The sequence below is a fragment of the Oncorhynchus kisutch genome, unplaced genomic scaffold, assembly GCF_002021735.2.
Source record: "Oncorhynchus kisutch isolate 150728-3 unplaced genomic scaffold, Okis_V2 scaffold455, whole genome shotgun sequence".
NCBI lineage: Eukaryota > Metazoa > Chordata > Actinopteri > Salmoniformes > Salmonidae > Oncorhynchus > Oncorhynchus kisutch.
Genome location: NW_022262400.1, coordinates 167,501 through 184,815, shown reverse-complemented (window position 1 = coordinate 184,815; position 17,315 = coordinate 167,501).

The window sequence follows — 17,315 nt, the reverse complement described above, 5'->3', positions numbered from 1 at the left end:
CACGGCTCTATTTCTCCTCCAGCACTTGTCAAACAGTCATAAAGCACCCAGGACGGCCCTGAGTGAAAGAGGGCCGTAGTAGGGTGCTCCTATAGCGGGCATTAAAATCAGAATGACCGTTAAATGCATTTATGACCCTATTTGTGTTTTTGGGTTACCGCTTTATAGCAATCAGTATCCATCGTGAAATTTCAAAGTGTCCATAAGCACTCAGGTCGCCCCCGACAGAGAGAGGCCGTAGTAGTAGGGTGTTTCCATAGCGGGCATTAATATCAGAATGACCCTTAAATGCATTAGGACCATATTTGAATTTTTGGGTACCAGATGCACGTTTTCAATCCCAGGTGCACGGTTTCAATCACCAGGTGCACGGCTCTTTTCCTCCTCAGCACTTGTCAAACAGTCCATAAAGCACCCAGGACGGCCCTGAGTGAAAGAGGGCCGTAGTAGGGTGCTCCTATAGCGGGCATTAAATCAGAATGACCGTTGTTAAATGCATTTATGACCATATTTGTGTTTTTGGTTACCAGATGCACGGTTTCAATCACCAGGTGCACGGCTCTATTTCCTCCTCCAGCACTTGTCAAACAGTCCATAAAGCACCCAGGACGGCCCTGAGTGAAAGAGGGCCGTAGTAGGGTGCTCCTATAGCGGGCATTAAAATCAGAATGACCGTTAATTAAATTTTATGACCATATTTGTGTTTTTGGGTTACCGCTTGTATAGCAATCAGTATCCATCGTGAAATTTCAAAGTGTCCATAATGCACTCAGGTCGCCCCGACAGAGAGAGGGCCGTAGTAGGGTGTTTCCATAGCGGGCATTAATATCAGAATGACCCTTAAATGCATTTAGGACCATATTTGAATTTTGGGTTACCAGATGCACGTTTTCAATCACCAGGTGCACGGTTTCAATCACCAGGTGCACGGCTCTATTTCCTCCTCCAGCACTTGTCAAACAGTCCATAAAGCACCCAGGACGGCCCTGAGTGAAAGAGGGCCGTAGTAGGGTGCTCCTATAGCGGGCATTAAAATCAGAATGACCGTTAAATGCATTTATGACCATATTGTGTTTTGGGTTACCAGATGCACGGTTTCAATCACCAGGTGCACGGCTCTATTTCCTCCTCCAGCACTTGTCAAACAGTCCATAAAGCACCCAGGACGGCCCTGAGTGAAAGAGGGCCGTAGTAGGGTGCTCCTATAGCGGGCATTAAAATCAGAATGACCGTTAAATGCATTTATGACCATATTTGTGTTTTGGGTTACCGCTTGTATAGCAATCAGTATCCATCGTAATTTCAAAGTGTCCATAATGCACTCAGGTCGCCCCCGACAGAGAGAGGGCCGTAGTAGGGTGTTTCCATAGCGGGCATTAATATCAGAATGACCCTTAAATGCATTTAGGACCATATTTGAATTTTTGGGTTACCAGATGCACGTTTTCAATCACCAGGTGCACGGTTTCAATCACCAGGTGCACGGCTCTATTTCCTCCTCCAGCACTTGTCAAACAGTCCATAAAGCACCCAGGACGGCCCTGAGTGAAAGAGGGCCGTAGTAGGGTGCTCCTATAGCGGGCATTAAAATCAGAATGACCGTTAAATGCATTTATGACCATATTTGTGTTTTTGGGTTACCAGATGCACGGTTTCAATCACCAGGTGCACGGCTCTATTTCCTCCTCCAGCACTTGTCAAACAGTCCATATAAAGCACCCAGGACGGCCCTGAGTGAAAGAGGGCCGTAGTAGGGTGCTCCTATAGCGGGCATTAAAATCAGAATGACCGTTAAATGCATTTATGACCATATTTGTGTTTTTGGGTTACCGCTTGTATAGCAATCAGTATCCATCGTGAAATTTCAAAGTGTCCATAATGCACTCAGGTCGCCCCCGACAGAGAGAGGGCCGTAGTAGGGTGTTTCCATAGCGGGCATTAATATCAGAATGACCTTAAATGCATTTAGGACCATATTTGAATTTTTGGGTTACCAGATGCACGTTTTCAATCACCAGGTGCACGGTTTCAATCACCAGGTGCACGGCTCTATTTCCTCCTCCAGCACTTGTCAAACAGTCCATAAAGCACCCAGGACGGCCCTGAGTGAAAGAGGGCCGTAGTAGGGTGCTCCTATAGCGGGCATTAAAATCAGAATGACCGTTAAATGCATTTATGACCATATTTGTGTTTTGGGTTACCAGATGCACGGTTTCAATCACCAGGTGCACGGCTCTATTTCCTCCTCCAGCACTTGTCAAACAGTCCATAAAGCACCCAGGACGGCCCTGAGTGAAAGAGGGCCGTAGTAGGGTGCTCCTATAGCGGGCATTAAAATCAGAATGACCGTTAAATGCATTTATGACCATATTTGTGTTTTTGGGTTACCGCTTGTATAGCAATCAGTATCCATCGTGAAATTTCAAAGTGTCCATAATGCACTCAGGTCGCCCCCGACAGAGAGAGGGCCGTAGTAGGGTGTTTCCATAGCGGGCATTAATATCAGAATGACCCTTAAATGCATTTAGGACCATATTTGAATTTTTGGGTTACCAGATGCACGTTTTCAATCACCAGGTGCACGGTTTCAATCACCAGGTGCACGGCTCTATTTCCTCCTCCAGCACTTGTCAAACAGTCCATAAAGCACCCAGGACGGCCCTGAGTGAAAGAGGGCCGTAGTAGGGTGCTCCTATAGCGGGCATTAAAATCAGAATGACCGTTAAATGCATTTATGACCATATTTGTGTTTTTGGGTTACCAGATGCACGGTTTCAATCACCAGGTGCACGGCTCTATTTCCTCCTCCAGCACTTGTCAAACAGTCCATAAAGCACCCAGGACGGCCCTGAGTGAAAGAGGGCCGTAGTAGGGTGCTCCTATAGCGGGCATTAAAATCAGAATGACCGTTAAATGCATTTATGACCATATTTGTGTTTTTGGGTTACCGCGGTTTCAATACCAATGCACGGTATCCCTCCAGCACTTTCAAACAGTCCATAAAGCACCCAGGACGGCCCTGAGTGAAAGAGGGCCGTAGTAGGGTGCTCCATAGCGGGCATTAAAATCAGAATGACCGTTAAATGCATTTATGACCATATTTGTGTTTTTGGGTTACCGCTTGTATAGCAATCAGTATCCATCTCAAACAGTCCATAAAGCACCCAGGACGCCCCGACAGAGAGAGGGCCGTAGTAGGGTGTTTCCATAGCGGGCATTAATATCAGAATGACCCTTAAATGCATTTAGGACCATATTTGAATTTTTGGGTTACCAGATGCACGTTTTCAATCACCAGGTGCACGGTTTCAATCACCAGGTGCACGGCTCTATTTCCTCCTCCAGCACTTGTCAAACAGTCCATAAAGCACCCAGGACGGCCCTGAGTGAAAGAGGGCCGTAGTAGGGTGCTCCTATAGCGGGCATTAAAATCAGAATGACCGTTAAATGCATTTATGACCATATTTGTGTTTTTGGGTTACCAGATGCACGGTTTCAATCACCAGGTGCACGGCTCTATTTCCTCCTCCAGCACTTGTCAAACAGTCCATAAAGCACCCAGGACGGCCCTGAGTGAAAGAGGGCCGTAGTAGGGTGCTCCTATAGCGGGCATTAAAATCAGAATGACCGTTAAATGCATTTATGACCATATTTGTGTTTTTGGGTTACCGCTTGTATAGCAATCAGTATCCATCGTGAAATTTCAAAGTGTCCATAATGCACTCAGGTCGCCCCCGACAGAGAGAGGGCCGTAGTAGGGTGTTTCCATAGCGGGCATTAATATCAGAATGACCCTTAAATGCATTTAGGACCATATTTGAATTTTGGGTTACCAGAATGCACGTTTTCATCACCAGGTCACGGTGTCAATCACCAGGTGCACGGCTCGATGTTCCTCCTCCCGCACTTGTCAAACAGTCCATAAGCACCCAGACGGCCCTGAGTGAAAGAGGGCCGTAGTAGGGTGCTCCTATAGCGGGCATTATTAAAATCAGAATGACCGGTTAAATGCCATTTATGACCATATTTGTGTTTTTGGGGTTACCAGATGCACGGTTTCAATCACCAGGTGCACGGCTCTATTTCCTCCTCCAGCACTTGTCAAACAGTCCATCAAAGCACCCAGGACGGCCCTGAGTGAAAGAGGGCCGTAGTAGGGTGCTCCTATAGCGGGCATTAAAATCAGAATGACCGTTAAATTGCATTTATGACCATATTGTGTTTTTGGGTTACCAGATGCACGGTTTCAATCACCGGTGCACGGCTCTATTTCCTCCTCCAGCACTGTCAAACCAGTCCATAAAGCACCAGGACGGGCCCTGAGTGAAAGAGGGCCGTAGTAGGGTGCTCCTATAGCGGGGCATTAAAATCAGGATGACCGTTAAATGCATTTATGACCATATTTGTGTTTTGGGTTACCCGCGTGTATAGCAATCAGTATCCACGCTTGAACTTTCAAAGTGGCCATCATGCAATCAGGTCGCCCCCGACAGAGAGAGGGCCGGTAGCTAGGGTGTTTTCCATAGCGGGCATTAATATCAGAATGACCATTAAATTGCATTTAGGACCATATTTGAATTTTGGGTCCAGATGCACAGTTTTCAATCACCAGGTGCACGGTTTCAATCACCAGGTGCACGGCTATTCTATTTCCTCCTCCAGCACTTTGTCCAAACAGTCTCATGGAAGCACCCAGGACGGCCCTGAGTGAAAGAGGGCCGTAGTAGGGTGCTCCTATAGCGGGCATTAAAATCAGAATGACCGTTAAATGGCATTTATGACCATATTTGTGTTTTTGGGTTACCAGATGCACGGTTTCAATCACCAGGTGCACGGCTCTATTTCCTCCTCCAGCACTGTCAAACAGTCCATAAAGCACCCAGGACGGCCCTGAGTGAAAGAGGGCCGTAGTAGGGTGCTCCTATAGCGGGCATTAAAATCAGAATGACCGTTAAATGCATTTATGACCATATTTGTGTTTTTGGGTTACCGCTTGTATAGCAATCAGTATCCATCGTGAAATTTCAAAGTGTCCATAATGCACTCAGGTCGCCCCCGACAGAGAGAGGGCCGTAGTAGGGTGTTTCCATAGCGGGCATTAATATCAGAATGACCCTTAAATGCATTTAGGACCATATTGAATTTTTGGGTTACCAGATGCACGTTTTCAATCACCAGGTGCACGGTTTCAATCACCAGGTGCACGGCTCTATTTCCTCCTCCAGCACTTGTCAAACAGTCCATAAGCACCCAGGACGGCCCTGAGTGAAAGAGGGCCGTAGTAGGGTGCTCCTATAGCGGGCATTAAAATCAGAATGACCGTTAAATGCATTTATGACCATATTTGTGTTTTTGGGTTACCAGATGCACGGTTTCAATCACCAGGTGCACGGCTCTATTTCCTCCTCCAGCACTTGTCAAACAGTCCATAAAGCACCCAGGACGGCCCTGAGTGAAAGAGGGCCGTAGTAGGGTGCTCCTATAGCGGGCATTAAAATCAGAATGACCGTTAAATGCATTATGACCATATTTGTGTTTTTGGGTTACCGCTTGTATAGCAATCAGTATCCATCGTGAAATTTCAAAGTGTCCATAATGCACTCAGGTCGCCCCCGACAGAAGAGAGGGCCGTAGTAGGGTGTTTCCATAGCGGGCATTAATATCAGAATGACCCTTAAATGCATTTAGGACCATATTTGAATTTTTGGGTTACCAGATGCACGTTTTCAATCACCAGGTGCACGGTTTCAATCACCAGGTGCACGGCTCTATTTCCTCCTCCAGCACTTGTCAAACAGTCCATAAAGCACCCAGGACGGCCCTGAGTGAAAGAGGGCCGTAGTAGGGTGCTCCTATAGCGGGCATTAAAATCAGAATGACCGTTAAATGCATTTATGACCATATTTGTGTTTTTGGGTTACCAGATGCACGGTTTCAATCACCAGGTGCACGGCTCTATTTCCTCCTCCAGCACTTGTCAAACAGTCCATAAAGCACCCAGGACGGCCCTGAGTGAAAGAGGGCCGTAGTAGGGTGCTCCTATAGCGGGCATTAAAATCAGAATGACCGTTAAATGCATTTATGACCATATTTGTGTTTTTGGGTTACCAGATGCACGGTTTCAATCACCAGGTGCACGGCTCTATTTCCTCCTCCAGCACTTGTCAAACAGTCCATAAAGCACCCAGGACGGCCCTGAGTGAAAGAGGGCCGTAGTAGGGTGCTCCTATAGCGGGCATTAAAATCAGAATGACCGTTAAATGCATTTATGACCATATTTGTGTTTTTGGGTTACCGCTTGTATAGCAATCAGTATCCATCGTGAAATTTCAAAGTGTCCATAATGCACTCAGGTCGCCCCCGACAGAGAGAGGGCCGTAGTAGGGTGTTTCCATAGCGGGCATTAATATCAGAATGACCCTTAAATGCATTTAGGACCATATTTGAATTTTTGGGTTACCAGATGCACGTTTTCAATCACCAGGTGCACGGTTTCAATCACCAGGTGCACGGCTCTATTTCCTCCTCCAGCACTTGTCAAACAGTCCATAAAGCACCCAGGACGGCCCTGAGTGAAAGAGGGCCGTAGTAGGGTGCTCCTATAGCGGGCATTAAAATCAGAATGACCGTTAAATGCATTTATGACCATATTTGTGTTTTTGGGTTACCAGATGCACGGTTTCAATCACCAGGTGCACGGCTCTATTTCCTCCTCCAGCACTTGTCAAACAGTCCATAAAGCACCCAGGACGGCCCTGAGTGAAAGAGGGCCGTAGTAGGGTGCTCCTATAGCGGGCATTAAAATCAGAATGACCGTTAAATGCATTTATGACCATATTTGTGTTTTTGGGTTACCGCTTGTATAGCAATCAGTATCCATCGTGAAATTTCAAAGTGTCCATAATGCACTCAGGTCGCCCCCGACAGAGAGAGGGCCGTAGTAGGGTGTTTCCATAGCGGGCATTAATATCAGAATGACCCTTAAATGCATTTAGGACCATATTTGAATTTTTGGGTTACCAGATGCACGTTTTCAATCACCAGGTGCACGGTTTCAATCACCAGGTGCACGGCTCTATTTCCTCCTCCAGCACTTGTCAAACAGTCCATAAAGCACCCAGGACGGCCCTGAGTGAAAGAGGGCCGTAGTAGGGTGCTCCTATAGCGGGCATTAAAATCAGAATGACCGTTAAATGCATTTATGACCATATTGTGTTTTTGGGTTACCAGATGCACGGTTTCAATCACCAGGTGCACGGCTCTATTTCCTCCTCCAGCACTTGTCAAACAGTCCATAAAGCACCCAGGACGGCCCTGAGTGAAAGAGGGCCGTAGTAGGGTGCTCCTATAGCGGGCATTAAAATCAGAATGACCGTTAAATGCATTTATGACCATATTTGTGTTTTTGGGTTACCAGATGCACGGTTTCAATCACCAGGTGCACGGCTCTATTTCCTCCTCCAGCACTTGTCAAACAGTCCATAAAGCACCCAGGACGGCCCTGAGTGAAAGAGGGCCGTAGTAGGGTGCTCCTATAGCGGGCATTAAAATCAGAATGACCGTTAAATGCATTTATGACCATATTGTGTTTTTGGGTTACCGCTTGTATAGCAATCAGTATCCATCGTGAAATTTCAAAGTGTCCATAATGCACTCAGGTCGCCCCCGACAGAGAGAGGGCCGTAGTAGGGTGTTTCCATAGCGGGCATTAATATCAGAATGACCCTTAAATGCATTTAGGACCATATTTGAATTTTTGGGTTACCAGATGCACGTTTTCAATCACCAGGTGCACGGTTTCAATCACCAGGTGCACGGCTCTATTTCCTCCTCCAGCACTTGTCAAACAGTCCATAAAGCACCCAGGACGGCCCTGAGTGAAAGAGGGCCGTAGTAGGGTGCTCCTATAGCGGGCATTAAAATCAGAATGACCGTTAAATGCATTTATGACCATATTTGTGTTTTTGGGTTACCAGATGCACGGTTTCAATCACCAGGTGCACGGCTCTATTTCCTCCTCCAGCACTTGTCAAACAGTCCATAAAGCACCCAGGACGGCCCTGAGTGAAAGAGGGCCGTAGTAGGGTGCTCCTATAGCGGGCATTAAAATCAGAATGACCGTTAAATGCATTTATGACCATATTTGTGTTTTTGGGTTACCAGATGCACGGTTTCAATCACCAGGTGCACGGCTCTATTTCCTCCTCCAGCACTTGTCAAACAGTCCATAAAGCACCCAGGACGGCCCTGAGTGAAAGAGGGCCGTAGTAGGGTGCTCCTATAGCGGGCATTAAAATCAGAATGACCGTTAAATGCATTTATGACCATATTTGTGTTTTTGGGTTACCGCTTGTATAGCAATCAGTATCCATCGTGAAATTTCAAAGTGTCCATAATGCACTCAGGTCGCCCCCGACAGAGAGAGGGCCGTAGTAGGGTGTTTCCATAGCGGGCATTAATATCAGAATGACCCTTAAATGCATTTAGGACCATATTTGAATTTTTGGGTTACCAGATGCACGTTTTCAATCACCAGGTGCACGGTTTCAATCACCAGGTGCACGGCTCTATTTCCTCCTCCAGCACTTGTCAAACAGTCCATAAAGCACCCAGGACGGCCCTGAGTGAAAGAGGGCCGTAGTAGGGTGCTCCTATAGCGGGCATTAAAATCAGAATGACCGTTAAATGCATTTATGACCATATTTGTGTTTTTGGGTTACCAGATGCACGGTTTCAATCACCAGGTGCACGGCTCTATTTCCTCCTCCAGCACTTGTCAAACAGTCCATAAAGCACCCAGGACGGCCCTGAGTGAAAGAGGGCCGTAGTAGGGTGCTCCTATAGCGGGCATTAAAATCAGAATGACCGTTAAATGCATTTATGACCATATTTGTGTTTTTGGGTTACCGCTTGTATAGCAATCAGTATCCATCGTGAAATTTCAAAGTGTCCATAATGCACTCAGGTCGCCCCCGACAGAGAGAGGGCCGTAGTAGGGTGTTTCCATAGCGGGCATTAATATCAGAATGACCCTTAAATGCATTTAGGACCATATTTGAATTTTTGGGTTACCAGATGCACGTTTTCAATCACCAGGTGCACGGTTTCAATCACCAGGTGCACGGCTCTATTTCCTCCTCCAGCACTTGTCAAACAGTCCATAAAGCACCCAGGACGGCCCTGAGTGAAAGAGGGCCGTAGTAGGGTGCTCCTATAGCGGGCATTAAAATCAGAATGACCGTTAAATGCATTTATGACCATATTTGTGTTTTTGGGTTACCAGATGCACGGTTTCAATCACCAGGTGCACGGCTCTATTTCCTCCTCCAGCACTTGTCAAACAGTCCATAAAGCACCCAGGACGGCCCTGAGTGAAAGAGGGCCGTAGTAGGGTGCTCCTATAGCGGGCATTAAAATCAGAATGACCGTTAAATGCATTTATGACCATATTTGTGTTTTTGGGTTACCGCTTGTATAGCAATCAGTATCCATCGTGAAATTTCAAAGTGTCCATAATGCACTCAGGTCGCCCCCGACAGAGAGAGGGCCGTAGTAGGGTGTTTCCATAGCGGGCATTAATATCAGAATGACCCTTAAATGCATTTAGGACCATATTTGAATTTTTGGGTTACCAGATGCACGTTTTCAATCACCAGGTGCACGGTTTCAATCACCAGGTGCACGGCTCTATTTCCTCCTCCAGCACTTGTCAAACAGTCCATAAAGCACCCAGGACGGCCCTGAGTGAAAGAGGGCCGTAGTAGGGTGCTCCTATAGCGGGCATTAAAATCAGAATGACCGTTAAATGCATTTATGACCATATTTGTGTTTTTGGGTTACCAGATGCACGGTTTCAATCACCAGGTGCACGGCTCTATTTCCTCCTCCAGCACTTGTCAAACAGTCCATAAAGCACCCAGGACGGCCCTGAGTGAAAGAGGGCCGTAGTAGGGTGCTCCTATAGCGGGCATTAAAATCAGAATGACCGTTAAATGCATTTATGACCATATTTGTGTTTTTGGGTTACCGCTTGTATAGCAATCAGTATCCATCGTGAAATTTCAAAGTGTCCATAATGCACTCAGGTCGCCCCCGACAGAGAGAGGGCCGTAGTAGGGTGTTTCCATAGCGGGCATTAATATCAGAATGACCCTTAAATGCATTTAGGACCATATTTGAATTTTTGGGTTACCAGATGCACGTTTTCAATCACCAGGTGCACGGTTTCAATCACCAGGTGCACGGCTCTATTTCCTCCTCCAGCACTTGTCAAACAGTCCATAAAGCACCCAGGACGGCCCTGAGTGAAAGAGGGCCGTAGTAGGGTGCTCCTATAGCGGGCATTAAAATCAGAATGACCGTTAAATGCATTTATGACCATATTTGTGTTTTTGGGTTACCAGATGCACGGTTTCAATCACCAGGTGCACGGCTCTATTTCCTCCTCCAGCACTTGTCAAACAGTCCATAAAGCACCCAGGACGGCCCTGAGTGAAAGAGGGCCGTAGTAGGGTGCTCCTATAGCGGGCATTAAAATCAGAATGACCGTTAAATGCATTTATGACCATATTTGTGTTTTTGGGTTACCGCTTGTATAGCAATCAGTATCCATCGTGAAATTTCAAAGTGTCCATAATGCACTCAGGTCGCCCCCGACAGAGAGAGGGCCGTAGTAGGGTGTTTCCATAGCGGGCATTAATATCAGAATGACCCTTAAATGCATTTAGGACCATATTTGAATTTTTGGGTTACCAGATGCACGTTTTCAATCACCAGGTGCACGGTTTCAATCACCAGGTGCACGGCTCTATTTCCTCCTCCAGCACTTGTCAAACAGTCCATAAAGCACCCAGGACGGCCCTGAGTGAAAGAGGGCCGTAGTAGGGTGCTCCTATAGCGGGCATTAAAATCAGAATGACCGTTAAATGCATTTATGACCATATTTGTGTTTTTGGGTTACCAGATGCACGGTTTCAATCACCAGGTGCACGGCTCTATTTCCTCCTCCAGCACTTGTCAAACAGTCCATAAAGCACCCAGGACGGCCCTGAGTGAAAGAGGGCCGTAGTAGGGTGCTCCTATAGCGGGCATTAAAATCAGAATGACCGTTAAATGCATTTATGACCATATTTGTGTTTTTGGGTTACCGCTTGTATAGCAATCAGTATCCATCGTGAAATTTCAAAGTGTCCATAATGCACTCAGGTCGCCCCCGACAGAGAGAGGGCCGTAGTAGGGTGTTTCCATAGCGGGCATTAATATCAGAATGACCCTTAAATGCATTTAGGACCATATTTGAATTTTTGGGTTACCAGATGCACGTTTTCAATCACCAGGTGCACGGTTTCAATCACCAGGTGCACGGCTCTATTTCCTCCTCCAGCACTTGTCAAACAGTCCATAAAGCACCCAGGACGGCCCTGAGTGAAAGAGGGCCGTAGTAGGGTGCTCCTATAGCGGGCATTAAAATCAGAATGACCGTTAAATGCATTTATGACCATATTTGTGTTTTTGGGTTACCAGATGCACGGTTTCAATCACCAGGTGCACGGCTCTATTTCCTCCTCCAGCACTTGTCAAACAGTCCATAAAGCACCCAGGACGGCCCTGAGTGAAAGAGGGCCGTAGTAGGGTGCTCCTATAGCGGGCATTAAAATCAGAATGACCGTTAAATGCATTTATGACCATATTTGTGTTTTTGGGTTACCAGATGCACGGTTTCAATCACCAGGTGCACGGCTCTATTTCCTCCTCCAGCACTTGTCAAACAGTCCATAAAGCACCCAGGACGGCCCTGAGTGAAAGAGGGCCGTAGTAGGGTGCTCCTATAGCGGGCATTAAAATCAGAATGACCGTTAAATGCATTTATGACCATATTTGTGTTTTTGGGTTACCGCTTGTATAGCAATCAGTATCCATCGTGAAATTTCAAAGTGTCCATAATGCACTCAGGTCGCCCCCGACAGAGAGAGGGCCGTAGTAGGGTGTTTCCATAGCGGGCATTAATATCAGAATGACCCTTAAATGCATTTAGGACCATATTTGAATTTTTGGGTTACCAGATGCACGTTTTCAATCACCAGGTGCACGGTTTCAATCACCAGGTGCACGGCTCTATTTCCTCCTCCAGCACTTGTCAAACAGTCCATAAAGCACCCAGGACGGCCCTGAGTGAAAGAGGGCCGTAGTAGGGTGCTCCTATAGCGGGCATTAAAATCAGAATGACCGTTAAATGCATTTATGACCATATTTGTGTTTTTGGGTTACCAGATGCACGGTTTCAATCACCAGGTGCACGGCTCTATTTCCTCCTCCAGCACTTGTCAAACAGTCCATAAAGCACCCAGGACGGCCCTGAGTGAAAGAGGGCCGTAGTAGGGTGCTCCTATAGCGGGCATTAAAATCAGAATGACCGTTAAATGCATTTATGACCATATTTGTGTTTTTGGGTTACCGCTTGTATAGCAATCAGTATCCATCGTGAAATTTCAAAGTGTCCATAATGCACTCAGGTCGCCCCCGACAGAGAGAGGGCCGTAGTAGGGTGTTTCCATAGCGGGCATTAATATCAGAATGACCCTTAAATGCATTTAGGACCATATTTGAATTTTTGGGTTACCAGATGCACGTTTTCAATCACCAGGTGCACGGTTTCAATCACCAGGTGCACGGCTCTATTTCCTCCTCCAGCACTTGTCAAACAGTCCATAAAGCACCCAGGACGGCCCTGAGTGAAAGAGGGCCGTAGTAGGGTGCTCCTATAGCGGGCATTAAAATCAGAATGACCGTTAAATGCATTTATGACCATATTTGTGTTTTTGGGTTACCAGATGCACGGTTTCAATCACCAGGTGCACGGCTCTATTTCCTCCTCCAGCACTTGTCAAACAGTCCATAAAGCACCCAGGACGGCCCTGAGTGAAAGAGGGCCGTAGTAGGGTGCTCCTATAGCGGGCATTAAAATCAGAATGACCGTTAAATGCATTTATGACCATATTTGTGTTTTTGGGTTACCAGATGCACGGTTTCAATCACCAGGTGCACGGCTCTATTTCCTCCTCCAGCACTTGTCAAACAGTCCATAAAGCACCCAGGACGGCCCTGAGTGAAAGAGGGCCGTAGTAGGGTGCTCCTATAGCGGGCATTAAAATCAGAATGACCGTTAAATGCATTTATGACCATATTTGTGTTTTTGGGTTACCGCTTGTATAGCAATCAGTATCCATCGTGAAATTTCAAAGTGTCCATAATGCACTCAGGTCGCCCCCGACAGAGAGAGGGCCGTAGTAGGGTGTTTCCATAGCGGGCATTAATATCAGAATGACCCTTAAATGCATTTAGGACCATATTTGAATTTTTGGGTTACCAGATGCACGTTTTCAATCACCAGGTGCACGGTTTCAATCACCAGGTGCACGGCTCTATTTCCTCCTCCAGCACTTGTCAAACAGTCCATAAAGCACCCAGGACGGCCCTGAGTGAAAGAGGGCCGTAGTAGGGTGCTCCTATAGCGGGCATTAAAATCAGAATGACCGTTAAATGCATTTATGACCATATTTGTGTTTTTGGGTTACCAGATGCACGGTTTCAATCACCAGGTGCACGGCTCTATTTCCTCCTCCAGCACTTGTCAAACAGTCCATAAAGCACCCAGGACGGCCCTGAGTGAAAGAGGGCCGTAGTAGGGTGCTCCTATAGCGGGCATTAAAATCAGAATGACCGTTAAATGCATTTATGACCATATTTGTGTTTTTGGGTTACCGCTTGTATAGCAATCAGTATCCATCGTGAAATTTCAAAGTGTCCATAATGCACTCAGGTCGCCCCCGACAGAGAGAGGGCCGTAGTAGGGTGTTTCCATAGCGGGCATTAATATCAGAATGACCCTTAAATGCATTTAGGACCATATTTGAATTTTTGGGTTACCAGATGCACGTTTTCAATCACCAGGTGCACGGTTTCAATCACCAGGTGCACGGCTCTATTTCCTCCTCCAGCACTTGTCAAACAGTCCATAAAGCACCCAGGACGGCCCTGAGTGAAAGAGGGCCGTAGTAGGGTGCTCCTATAGCGGGCATTAAAATCAGAATGACCGTTAAATGCATTTATGACCATATTTGTGTTTTTGGGTTACCAGATGCACGGTTTCAATCACCAGGTGCACGGCTCTATTTCCTCCTCCAGCACTTGTCAAACAGTCCATAAAGCACCCAGGACGGCCCTGAGTGAAAGAGGGCCGTAGTAGGGTGCTCCTATAGCGGGCATTAAAATCAGAATGACCGTTAAATGCATTTATGACCATATTTGTGTTTTTGGGTTACCAGATGCACGGTTTCAATCACCAGGTGCACGGCTCTATTTCCTCCTCCAGCACTTGTCAAACAGTCCATAAAGCACCCAGGACGGCCCTGAGTGAAAGAGGGCCGTAGTAGGGTGCTCCTATAGCGGGCATTAAAATCAGAATGACCGTTAAATGCATTTATGACCATATTTGTGTTTTTGGGTTACCGCTTGTATAGCAATCAGTATCCATCGTGAAATTTCAAAGTGTCCATAATGCACTCAGGTCGCCCCCGACAGAGAGAGGGCCGTAGTAGGGTGTTTCCATAGCGGGCATTAATATCAGAATGACCCTTAAATGCATTTAGGACCATATTTGAATTTTTGGGTTACCAGATGCACGTTTTCAATCACCAGGTGCACGGTTTCAATCACCAGGTGCACGGCTCTATTTCCTCCTCCAGCACTTGTCAAACAGTCCATAAAGCACCCAGGACGGCCCTGAGTGAAAGAGGGCCGTAGTAGGGTGCTCCTATAGCGGGCATTAAAATCAGAATGACCGTTAAATGCATTTATGACCATATTTGTGTTTTTGGGTTACCAGATGCACGGTTTCAATCACCAGGTGCACGGCTCTATTTCCTCCTCCAGCACTTGTCAAACAGTCCATAAAGCACCCAGGACGGCCCTGAGTGAAAGAGGGCCGTAGTAGGGTGCTCCTATAGCGGGCATTAAAATCAGAATGACCGTTAAATGCATTTATGACCATATTTGTGTTTTTGGGTTACCGCTTGTATAGCAATCAGTATCCATCGTGAAATTTCAAAGTGTCCATAATGCACTCAGGTCGCCCCCGACAGAGAGAGGGCCGTAGTAGGGTGTTTCCATAGCGGGCATTAATATCAGAATGACCCTTAAATGCATTTAGGACCATATTTGAATTTTTGGGTTACCAGATGCACGTTTTCAATCACCAGGTGCACGGTTTCAATCACCAGGTGCACGGCTCTATTTCCTCCTCCAGCACTTGTCAAACAGTCCATAAAGCACCCAGGACGGCCCTGAGTGAAAGAGGGCCGTAGTAGGGTGCTCCTATAGCGGGCATTAAAATCAGAATGACCGTTAAATGCATTTATGACCATATTTGTGTTTTTGGGTTACCGCTTGTATAGCAATCAGTATCCATCGTGAAATTTCAAAGTGTCCATAATGCACTCAGGTCGCCCCCGACAGAGAGAGGGCCGTAGTAGGGTGTTTCCATAGCGGGCATTAATATCAGAATGACCCTTAAATGCATTTAGGACCATATTTGAATTTTTGGGTTACCAGATGCACGTTTTCAATCACCAGGTGCACGGTTTCAATCACCAGGTGCACGGCTCTATTTCCTCCTCCAGCACTTGTCAAACAGTCCATAAAGCACCCAGGACGGCCCTGAGTGAAAGAGGGCCGTAGTAGGGTGCTCCTATAGCGGGCATTAAAATCAGAATGACCGTTAAATGCATTTATGACCATATTTGTGTTTTTGGGTTACCAGATGCACGGTTTCAATCACCAGGTGCACGGCTCTATTTCCTCCTCCAGCACTTGTCAAACAGTCCATAAAGCACCCAGGACGGCCCTGAGTGAAAGAGGGCCGTAGTAGGGTGCTCCTATAGCGGGCATTAAAATCAGAATGACCGTTAAATGCATTTATGACCATATTTGTGTTTTTGGGTTACCAGATGCACGGTTTCAATCACCAGGTGCACGGCTCTATTTCCTCCTCCAGCACTTGTCAAACAGTCCATAAAGCACCCAGGACGGCCCTGAGTGAAAGAGGGCCGTAGTAGGGTGCTCCTATAGCGGGCATTAAAATCAGAATGACCGTTAAATGCATTTATGACCATATTTGTGTTTTTGGGTTACCGCTTGTATAGCAATCAGTATCCATCGTGAAATTTTAAACAGTAAATAAAGCACTCAGGACGGGCCCCCATTGATAGAGGGCCGTAGTAGGGTGCTCCCATAGCGGGCATGGATGTCTGGAACACCTGCAAGTGTATTTAGAACCATATTTGAATTTTTGGGTTACCAGATGCACGTTTTCAATCACCAGGTGCACGGCTTTGAAAAGTGTGGACTCTGCCATTTTCCCGACCAATTTCTGTAATTTTCAAAAAATGATTAAAAATACTTCCCGAAGGGCTAGAGGTCCCAAATTTCGTCTCATACCCTCTCTCGTGATGGGCAACAATTGCAGCATATCAAAAACATTTCGCATCCATAGGCACCTATGTTTCCTGTAACATTCACTTTTTTCCCAAAACTTAAAACACGATTTTCTATTAAAATGTTTTATACAAAAACGGTTTTAATTAAATGTAAATGCTCGTCTATATGTGCCCTTTCGTTTTAAAAAACCCCCATCCAGATTGGATGTGTACTTTCTGATTTATTCACGTTTTGTGTTTAACCGAATTTTACCCCCAATTTCGGGGCGGACATACACCCTGTGCGGTTCCGGGATTATATCGATAAATTGGCCTGATCGTCAATGACACACTCGGGGGTGGGTCGACCAGACAGGTACCGGCGCGAAATCAGAAACCTGGTTTTTGACAACAAGACTTCCATGTCCTAGAGAGACGGGGGTGGTGCCAAACTGATCAGGCCGAATAGAAAATAAGTACTGGGTACTTTTGAGGGATGTGAGCCCCTCGGAACCATGGTAATTCGGACATTTGCCGCCGGCGTCCGATTTAGTGGTTGGAACAGACCCTTCGGCGTCCGATTTATCCTAACTTTTGAGCCACGTTTCCCAGCTTGGTGATGGGAGGATATTGAGCTCTGCCCCGGCAGTTGTTCTATCCCAGCTATTACCTTGTGGGTTTGGTTCATCAATGACCATGGTTCTGGTCCAATGAAGGTGCCAATCCCTTCGGCGACTGATTGGTGGTTGTTTAGTCCCGGTGAGGGCTAGCTCTCCAGTCCAGTCCCATACTTGTTTCACGGTGCGTCTCCATGGTTGTCCTCTGTTGTCCAGGGAGTTTAAT